Here is a 10751-nt window from a genome sequence, read left to right as displayed (position 1 = left end):
CTGTTTGCCTCTCAGCAGCGTCCATAAATTGCAGCTTTGTAAAAATGGGACCCCAGAACGAGAGCTTCTTAGACCAAGGAAACCGTGCCACCCAAATTCAAAACCTTATTTGGATGTTGAATTAAGACCATCGTCTCTAGTAACAGAAACCCAACTCAAACAGCTTCTGCAACATGAAAATTATTGGGTCACATAACAATAAAATCCACGGGTGGTGATAGTGCCAGGAACAGCAATATTCTAGGTCTCATTCATATTTGACTCTGTTCTTTATTCTTTGTGTTAACACTCTTTCAGTAGTCTCAAATTTCTATTTCAAATTCTAGAGAGAGTGGATCTGATTGGCTAAGATAATCACCGTTGCCCCTATTGGGCAGAGTTTACTCTTTCTTGCCTCCTCATAGGCTGCCAGGCCTCCTAAGAATTAACGGCCATTGGGTCAGGTGATCACCCTTCTCCAACGAGAGGTCACCTGTTAGACCACGGAAGGGATCAGTGGGGAAAGCAGTCTCAAGGTACTAACCCTTCTGAGACACCAATAACTCTTTTGAGGGATGCCATGGCTGGTTTTCCAAACATTTCACTTTGAACATAATGTCAGAGTGGCTCCCATTGAGAGCAGCTGCCAGAAAGCTGGGCTGAAACTGTTTCTAGAGGATGGGGAGGTCCAGGGCAGATGACCTTAACCTTTTGTTATAAACCCTTTTGTGCTATATAATTTTTAATCCTGTATTTGTATTACTTTGTGGGTAAAAAATTAGAAGACCCTACTGATGGATTAGCTTGAGTTTATATTCAGCAGTCCTTTCACTTACTGGTACTATGTTGGACCATGGAATGTGGGTGCAATGGCTGGAGCTAGAGTAGTCATCTTGAACCATGAGGCAACCATGAGACGAGAGGCCATACCTGACCACACAACAAAATAGAAGGAGCTTGAGTCCTGACACCATGGAACCCCATGCCCCATGACACTGCTGGATGCCCACCTCTGGATTTGTATAGGAAAGGGAAATAAACCACCTTTGTAAGCCACTGTTGTTTTAGGTTTCCTATCACTCACATCCTTTAGGTCTTAGACTCCACTTTTGGAAAGCCTCTCTTGTACCCCCGAGACTGGGTAAGTGTCCGCCCTTGTATGTTCTTCAAACACCCAAAATTTTTTTCCTTTCTTAGTATTTACTACATTTTTCTGTAATTGAACATTCACTCCCTCTAGATAGCAACTTCTATAAGGACAGGCAAAGACTATTTTATACACCTCTTTATGCAGATCCTAGAAACTCCTAAAACAATGACAATAATAACTTGTGAATGTGATAGACACAGTGATTCCACTGAGGGTGTTGAGAGGAAATGACAAACTGCTCTCTGAATCAACTGGGTCACTGCCAAGTCATCTTAGGGTGGGGCAGGGGGAGGGTGTTGCTGGCCCTTCTGAATAACTAAAGATAGAGAATTAGGGCAAAGGAGGGGGATGGGGGGAATGTGCCAGGAGATTCAAGTCATCTGAGGCAGGTGGCATTAGAAAAAGTTGCTTTTCCTACCTTGTTTCTTCCTATTTTCCACTTCTGGCTCTTTTCAGCTTCCCATGGCTCTAGCCCCACCCCCTTTGATCCTGGTCCCCTATCACTTGCACCTATGTCCCCATATACCATGCCTCGATTATACCCAATGTCATTCATAATTCAGAGTGGCCCTCATACATGCAATAAACGAGAGAGAGAGAAAGAGAAGGCAGCTCCTTACTCTCTTCTCTTGTTCATTCATTCCACATACATTCACTGAATACCTGTACTGCTAAGACCTGTGGATACAAAAGTAAACACACCACCTCCAGCATCAAGGAAGTTACATTCTTGGTTGGGATTTTAGAGGTAACAAGGGATCTCACTATTCCAAGGCATCTCAGTCCTTCAGATGACCTTGATCAGGAACAAAAAATGTTAAAGTAGAAATGGTCATTGTGTTTCTACCCACTTCTAAAAAGTGTTTGTTTAGCTCCACAGTACTGGATTTTGTTATGCTGGTGGACTGGATGGAGAAGTGATGTGAACAAAAGTAAGGATGGCAGACAGGTAGGTCAGAATGTGAGGTAACAAAAACAAGATATTTAAGAAGCTAAAATATTGAGAGAGATTTGGGAACTGAGTTGGAAAAGCAGTTTTCGAAAGAAGTTTGGCCATGTGGTATGTATAACCCCCAATTCAGTCTTCAGGAGATCTCCAGTGAAGACTTTCTTTTTTTTTTTTTTTTTTTGACTCACAAGTCAGATCCATCTGGCTGGCTTCTCACTCCTACTCCTTCCTCCTGGCTCCCATACTATGCCCAGTAGTTTGGCCTGATCAATCCAGAAAGGTTTTGTGTCTCTGAGGCAGAGGCTGGTAGCTGCTTACAGAATTAGCCATTTTTTGGTTTTCCTTAAGAGTCGAATGTATTTTGTTATATAGCAATGTGTCCAGTAGCTTAAAGACTGCACTTCCCAATCTCCTTTGCTGTTAGTCATGACTAGTGACTTTGTGATATTAGCAGATGTATAAGAGGGATTTCTTGGAAGTCTGCTTTAAAGGAGCTGATTCAGCTGGGAGATGAGTCTCTTTGACTTCCCCGCCTTCTTCTTAAACAGCTGTCTGGATTTCAGATGCGATGGCTGGAACCCCTGCAGTTGTGTTGGACCATGAAGTGACCTTGGAGGTGGAAACCAGTCAAGTTCTGGATGGCCCACCTCCAGATTTGTTTAAGTGGGAGAAAAAAAAAATCAAGTTTTATCTTGTTAAAGTTATGGTTCTTTTAGGTTTTTTGTAACGTGCATCCAAACTTAAACCTGATACTACTATGTGGTTACTCTGGTACAGTTTTATTATGATTATTTTGTTGGGTTTGATAAATGAATTTATATTTTAAATTTTTCTTTCCTTTATTATTTTATTAAATTTATGCATAAACCACACATACACCTAATCTTGTATAAATGGAGAATTGTGATTACAAACATGCTTTCTTATAGTTTTTGGACTTTTTTCTTTCTTTCTTTCTTGGCTTGGTTTTCCCACTAATTAACAGCCTAGTATATGTCCTCTCATATAATCTCATCCAAATCCATATCTACAGACCAAAAGAGGCTGAGGAGCAGGGTGGGGAGAAGCAAAGAAGAACAAAATATAGGCACAAGAATGAAGGGTGGTGGCCATTGTTACTTATCATAAATATCCTGATCACACTGCCCCTGCCCTTCTATGTACCCACCACCCCCAGCTTTACCATGACCATGGAATTTACTTTGGCCAATGGAATGTGAGTAGAGGTGATATGTCACTTCCAAGTGGAAGCCTTTAAGAACCAGAGTCCAATTTGCCACACACTCCCTTCCCCTGCATCCAGAGGGAGCCTCCTTCTGCTTTCCTCCCCAAGAGACTGCGATGAGCAGGGTTCTCTGCCCACCCACCCGAGATGTGAGTGAGAAACAAACCTTAGTTATGTTGAGCCATTGAGATTTGGGGTTTTATGTCTTCATAGTGTAACTCAGCTTATCTTCACTGAAACGGGAGGGTATAACAGGCACTCCTAATTGTCTCCTTCTTCATTTGGTAATTAAACCCCTAGTCTAGGGCCACCCAGCTAAAAAGTCCATTTACTAGCCTCTCTTTCACCTAAAAGTGCCACTGTGACTTCATTGTAGCCAATGACAAATGAGCGGAAGTAATTTTATAACCTCTGGTTATGCCGTTTAAGGAAAGGGGCACATCCTGCTTCCCCTTCTCTGTCCTGCTAGCTGGAATGCAGATGTAATGACAGGAGTCGGAGCAGCCATATTAGACCAGAGGTGAACATCACATGTTGAAGATGGCAAAGCAACAGGAAAGAACCGGGTCGCCATCACTGTGGAGCTACCTGTACTATTATTGCATGAAGGAGAAATGAAATTATATTTAAGACAGTGTTATTTAGACTTTGATTACAGCAGTTGAACCTGTAACCTAACACCCATAACCTAATAACTAACCTGTGTGTTAGCCTTGTTTTGACAATTGGAGTCTGGTGGATAGAGACAAGATCTACTTACATGGACTTACAAGTGAGTCAAGTGAGATTCCTGCCCTCTGAAACACGTGGTCCAGTGTGGGTTTCAGAAAATCAAGCAAGGGCAAAGCCACATGGTAGGGACAGCTTCACGATGCTCTAGGAACAGTTGGGCGGGGAACCTATATCAGTCGGGGTCTCAGTGGGTTGCCTGAAGAAGGGACCATCTTAGGTCAGCCTCCCCAGAAGTAGCACAGGATATGAGGTTTCATGTACAAGTGATTTATTTCAAAGTTGCTCCCAGAGAAACCAGTGAGGGCACAGAGGAGGCAAGAATAGGAAAAGGGATGAAACCAAGCCTGGATATGATTTCATGCAAGTCTTGGAGAGGGAAGCTCCAGCCTGCTCCCCCAGCAAACTCTAGAATGTAAGCTGTGCCTTCAAAATGCCCTAACCCAAGGCTCTCCCACTCCCACAAGCCTCTACCTCTCAGCCTTCAACTAATGGCCACGCAGTGTCTAGCGGCCCTTGTATTAGATCCTCCAAAGACAAGTCAAAGGGGCCACTAGAAGCAAAAGCACACCAAAGCTGGGGAAAACGCAATCTCAGATAATGTCAAGGTGCTCTGCACCCGCTCTGCCCTCTCCAGCATCACATCAGGAATCCCTCGAGGGGAAAGAGCCCCTTCTGGTCGCTAGAGGAAATCTTTACTTTTTTATTTTTTTTAATTAATTAATTAATTTTATTTATTTTTGGCTGCGTTGGGTCTTCGTTGCTGCACACAGGCTTTCTCTAGTTGCAGTGAGCGGGGACTACTCTTTGTTGCAGTGCGTGGGCTTCTCATTGCGGTGGCTTCTCTTGTTGTAGAGCACGGGCTCTAGGGCGCGCGGGCTGCAGTAGTTGTGGCATGTGGGCTCAGTAGTTGTGGCTCGTGGGCTCCAGAGCGCAGGCTCAGTAGTTGTGGCGCACGGGGTTAGTTGCTCCGCGGCATGTGGGATCTTCCCGGACCAGGGCTTGAACCCATGTCCCCTGCATTGGCAGGCGGATTCTTAACCACTGCGCCACCAGGGAAGCCTTTTCTTTTTCTTAAATTGAATTTTTATTTTATATTGGAGTATAGTTGAGTTACAATATTGTGTTAGTTTCAGATGTACAGCAAAGTGATTCAGTTATACATATACATGTACCCATTCTTTTTTAGATTCTTTTCCTGTATAGGTTATTACAGAATATTGAGTAGAGTTCCCTGTGCTATACAGTAGGTCATTGTTGATTATCTATTTTATATATAGTCGTGTGTATATGTTAATCCCAAACTCTCAATTTATCCCCCCCCCCCCCCCCGCCACCACCTTTCCTCTTTGGTAACCATAAATTTGTTTTCGAAGACTGTGAATCTGTTTCTGTTTCGAGGAAACCATTTCTGATGAACCAGCGTGAGCCACCAGCTGGAGCAGTGGTGCATTTCACCCCAGTGGAGAGCATCTCACCATGGCATTTAAATCCCTGCCCGCCCCACCCCATCCCAACACACACACGCGCACAAGGTTTTTAAGAGCGAGATGCAGGAACTGGTGTGATCGTTGATAAAGCGCTGAGTCAAGACAGGCCAGGCTCCATCTCTAGTTTGGGTCCCCTTTCGTGCCACACCACAGCTGCCCCCCGCTTTCATCCCCACTGACCTTGGCATCAGCTGTGATAAGCCTCCAGGAGGACAGACAAAGCTCCCCAACCCCTCAGGCCAGCTAGACGTCAGAAGGAAAAAACGGCCTTTCCTCCAAGCAGCCTCCAGACCAGATGGAGGTCAGACAGCCTCCGCCGGCTCCCACTCAGGCCTGGAGGCCCACAGAGCAGCCCATTCATCCCATAGCTGGACAGCCCCGCACAGCGATCCCACAGCCGGCAAGAGGCTGACTCACGACTCCAACTTGCCTGAGTTCCAGTCCCTGTTTTGTCACTACATTCCTTGGCCCAGAGTGACTTTGGCCAAGTTCCTTCTGCTCTCTAGGCCTTGATTCCTCATCTGCAAAGCCAGAGATGGAACCAGATGTTCCAAATCATTACATGAAATCATTACATGACACTGAGGCAGCTGCTAACTCCCGGACAAGCTCCCCACATAAAGCAGGTGTAACAGGTACGAATTTGAGTCCAAAATACATGCTTACCTTTGCCAACTAAAGACTGTCACTCGCCATCTGGCACTACAAGGATGGCGTCACTAGCCACTGAAGTCGCTGACCTTCAACACACCCTGAAAGGAGTTCAGGGTGGAGCTCAGGAATGAGGCACTCTGTGCTCTGGGAAAATTGACAGAACAAGCCTTCAGATAAATATTTTTCGGGAAAGATTTTATGAGCCCTATTTCTTGCATCTTCTCATGTCTAGAAAAGCACTAAAATCATTCACGGAGACACCTGCTCCTCGTGACAAGCAGCAAGTCTCTGCCAAAATGTGTGCTTGACTGCACGTACCCCCTTCACCAAAATCACGTATATGTTGACCTCCTCCCCCCACACGCCTCTTCGGCAAAATTCCTCAGAGCTCTCTGAGAGGCTGTCTCCCAGGCTGTAGCCCTCACTTCGCCCCCAATAAAACTTAACTCACAGCTCTCACATCGTGCTTTTCTTCAGTCGACAACTTTATATAAAACTCATATAGCACTTACCATGAACCGAAGCACCCTACACATATTAACTCATTTGGTTCTGTTATTATCCCCTATTTAAATATGGAGAAAGTAAGGCACAGACAGAGTAAGTAACTTGTCAAGGTCACACAGCTAGTAGATGGCCAAGATGGGGCTTAAACCCAGGCCATCGGGCTCCAGCGCTGCATTCTTAAGTGCTATGTTCTGCTCATTTTCATTTTGTAAGCCATGTCATATACCTTTATCTTTAACTCAAGTTCAATTTTCTCTCCCCTCCAGGCCAGAGAGAACTTATATCCCACTCTTTTCACTCCTCCATAGAATCCTTTGAGATTTCCAGACTATTGTGGTGTCAGAAGAAAAAATGAAGGGGGGGTGTGTTTGTGCAGGCACTGTGGTGTCACCATCAGATCCCCCAGCCGCAAGATGACACACCAGTGCCCTCTGTCTCTGGGCAGGTCACAGAGGTGCCCCTCCCAAGGCCTGGGCCGGAGCAAGGACCAGTCCTAGGGGATCACACCAGCTCCTCTGAAGGCCACATGCTCAGTGATCAGACTACAGTATCCACCGACCTCTGGTCAGAAGTTCTGCCCCATCCTGCAGACGTGACAGGAGGAGAACGAGCCTCAGGGTGGACCACCCCTCTTTCCCCACAGAGAGCTTCCTCCTCCCTTCCACCCTGCTACTTACTCTTTCTGCCTATCTCCCCTTTTAACTTCATTTAACTTCGCCTTCCAAACACCAGCAGGGGTGGGAGCTTCCTTCAGTGTAGTTCTAGAACACCACAAAGCTTTTAACCAGCACCCTCCTCCTGGCCTAGAGTATTACCTTTCCATTCCTTCTTTCCTGCCCTGTGAGAACAGGAAGGAAATTAACATTTCCAAACCACACACACACACACACACACACACACACACACACACACACACACACACACACACACACACGCCTATCTCTGCAAGGTGCTTGGCAAACCGTTGGAATAACAATGGTAACTTAAAGACAGAAGTTGTTATCAAATTAAAGTTAAATCTGCCTTCTTCCCATTTAACCTTTGTCCTTGTTCTACTCTGAAAGTTCACCATAGAGTGAGTCTAGTCCTTTGTTTTCATGAAAAACTAAAGAGTCTTGAGGTGGTTCCTTATGCCCCCACCAAAGTCTTGACTCTCCAGCGCAAACAACCCTCCAAAATATCTGTCTGCGCCCCTTCTTCCCACCAAAATGGAGGGTTGGAAGCTAGCAGCCATGACCTTCACTCAGTGTCCAAATGCTCCCCCACCCCATTTCTACAGCTTCTGGGGTTTTTTTTAAATGTACTTTCTTCCTCTTACCATCTTTCATCTCTTGTATCCTTCTGATGTTTTAGCCTCTCTTTCCTTTTTTCTCCTCCATTCTCCGCAGTCTAATGTTTCACCCACCTACTCAAAGATCCCCGTCGTCCACAGGATAAATCCCATGCTCTCGACAATGGTATTCAAGCCCCCACCCGACCCTGGGACCGGCTCTTTGTTCTCCTTTTCTGGGCATTATTAGTGCATTACTAGTGCCGTTGTCCAGATTTTCAAGTCTTTGTCCTAAACTCATGCTGGATTACACTTCCATCCTCCCTCAAAATTCAGTGTGGCCATGTGGCTTGTTCACACCGGTGAAATGTAGGTAGCAGTGACACAGGTCACTCCTGGCAAATGCTTTGCTTATGTCAACTGAAAAAAAAAAATGCACAGCCTAAAAGTTGAGAATTCTGTTTTATTTGGCAGACTTTCTGAGGACTTCACACCCAGGAGGCAGCCTCTCAGATGGCTCAGGGGGACCACTCTGGAGAGGTACAGGAGGAGCCAGGACATACAGGAGTTTTTGCAACAAAAGCCAGGTAGTTGGAACATCAAAGGATTACTGTTAATGAAAGGAAGCCAAACATCTCAAGTTAAGGAATTTTGTGCTTTTTGATGTCCGGGAAGATGCAAGAGTCTGGACTCATTGAATTCATTCCTTTGATCTGCATCTTAGCTATCTAGGGCAAGTATGCTGTTTTTTCACCTCCTGAGTCCCCTCTAGGTGCACCACTGGGGGCTGGCTGCAGTAGCTGAGGGCTCTATGGTGGCAACCTATTTCCATCCTGAGTTCCCTCAAGACTCACCACTGGGGGCAGCTGGAATGTGATGGCTGGATGGCTGCAGCATCCTTTGTTTACTGATATGGCAGGCAACACTTTTCATTCGTGATAGTCAGCACATGAATTGGCACACGCCCTTCCTCCTGCCACAGCAAACAGTGACCTGGCAGACGGTGACGTCTCCATCGGTCTGCATCCCCGAGAGAAGATGTCTCCAATCAGAGCCCCAGACAACTTATGATGGACAGACAGAGAGAGTAAGAGAAGAAAGTTATTATTTTTAAACTGGGCATTGCTTGTTACTGCCCATATTGCCCAGACTAATATAATGTATCCCATAGGGCTAAGCTTGCCAGGTGACTGACAATCCCTGGAGTCCAGTACAATGCCAGTGCCGCCCTCTTTGATGGGCATTCCCTCCTCCCCACACTCACTCAGCAAAGTCCTTTTATCCATCGAGACACAGCTCAGTTGCCACCTCCACCAGGAAGCCTTCCTAACTTTCCACCCAAGGCAACATTAGGCATCTGCTTCCCAGGACGCCAGGAGCATGTCTCCGTTACAGCCTGGTCACATTTCTTTTCTGAAGTTTTGTTTCCTAAACCACAAGGCCCCTGCGAGCCCATTCAGAAAAAGCTGGCCCTCCAGATGGACAAGCTCCCAAGGGGACTGGCTCGTGGCAAAAGATCACGAACTAGGCTTCAGGCTACCTTCCCCCTGGGCCCAGCATCTGTGCTCTCGGCACAGTCCACACGCTGTCCCTGCCCTCCAGGCTCCACCTACGCAGCGAGGATTTTCTGGATTTGGCTCAGAGCACTGTGAAGAAGGGTTCACTGAAAGAATGAATATTTCCCAGTAGATGAGATCCTTTCCCAGTTACCCCCTCCATCCCCAACACTCTCGTCTCCTCTGCATCGCTTCCTGGTCCCCCAAGCCCAGGACTAAAGAGCGGCTGGAATTTGCAGTCAGACAGACCTGGATTCAAATGTTGGCTCTACCACTCACAGGCCCTGTGTGCCCCAGGGAGATGCTTAACCGCTCTCAACCTCAGTTTCCTCATCTGTAAATTGGGGACACTATCAAGCTCTCAGGTGCCCACGTAAAGCACACGGGAAATGCAGTCAGTGTCTATGGGCTCCTTGAACGGATCAGGCTCTGTGCCTGGGAGAATGGAGTGGCCAGGGAAGGCCTCTCTGCGGGAGGGGGTGGTGGGGGGACATATGAAATGACACTAGATGTTGAGAAGGAGCCAGCCATGAAAAGAGCTGGGAGAAGAACATTCCAGATGGGGGAAATAGTCACTGCAAAGGCCCAAGGTAACCAAGCTTAATTAATGGTTACTTTTCCACCTTCAATCTTCCTTCACGGTTGGACCTAGGCCACAGGTCACCAACCATGACCTCATCACACACTTCACTTGTGAGTTACCAGCAGCAAGCCTTCTCTCTCCTCTCCAGAAGGGGAACCCTAGAGCTGTCGTGGGGCTGAGTCGGCTCTGGGACCGGGGGCTGTGTAGACGAGACGGTTATCACCAGGGGCATCAGGTGCCAGGGGTACCAGCAGTGACTCTGACCCCCTCCGTTTGCTCATCCTCCTTGGTGGAATCCCCAGGGCACTGAGAGAGCCAAGAGGCAAGTAAACGCTCTTGTCTAGGCTTCCCCTGTGTGATCACGGTGTCCCCAGACCACACTGCTCTCTGGGCAAAATCTGTTTCCTCCATTCCTTCTCGAGAGGTGGCCACGGGGAGCAGAATCAGCACCTGACCCTGAAGCCTGGTGGCTGGAACTCAACTCACAGTCAGTTGGTACCCAGGGATGCCTAGCCTTGCCCCGTGCATCTGTCCTTTTTCTCCAACCAGATCCATATAGCAAAGTCCGCATAGAACAGGAGCGGTTTCATCCCCTGTCAAGGCCTTCGAAGCTCCAAGGTCTTCCTGAGCATCAAAGAGGGAACAAATCCCTTGAATCC

The 10751-nt window shown here is 46.9% G+C and overlaps 1 long non-coding RNA gene across 1 annotated transcript; it reads right to left on the bottom strand.

Annotated features, from left to right (window-relative positions):
* Window positions 1–8398: 8398 nt before the first annotated feature.
* Window positions 8399–10750, bottom strand: LOC125965131 (uncharacterized). The gene is made up of 2 exons (XR_007478670.1): window positions 10579–10750; window positions 8399–9017 (listed from the first exon to the last, which is right to left on the bottom strand). It is a non-coding gene; the product is annotated as an uncharacterized LOC125965131 (long non-coding RNA).
* Window position 10751: the final 1 nt, after the last annotated feature.

The sequence above is a fragment of the Orcinus orca genome, chromosome 8 (assembly GCF_937001465.1).
Source record: "Orcinus orca chromosome 8, mOrcOrc1.1, whole genome shotgun sequence".
In the NCBI taxonomy this organism is placed as follows: domain Eukaryota; kingdom Metazoa; phylum Chordata; class Mammalia; order Artiodactyla; family Delphinidae; genus Orcinus; species Orcinus orca.
The sequence above is the reverse complement of the archived record's forward strand: the minus strand, read 5'-3'. Positions and strand labels throughout refer to the sequence as shown.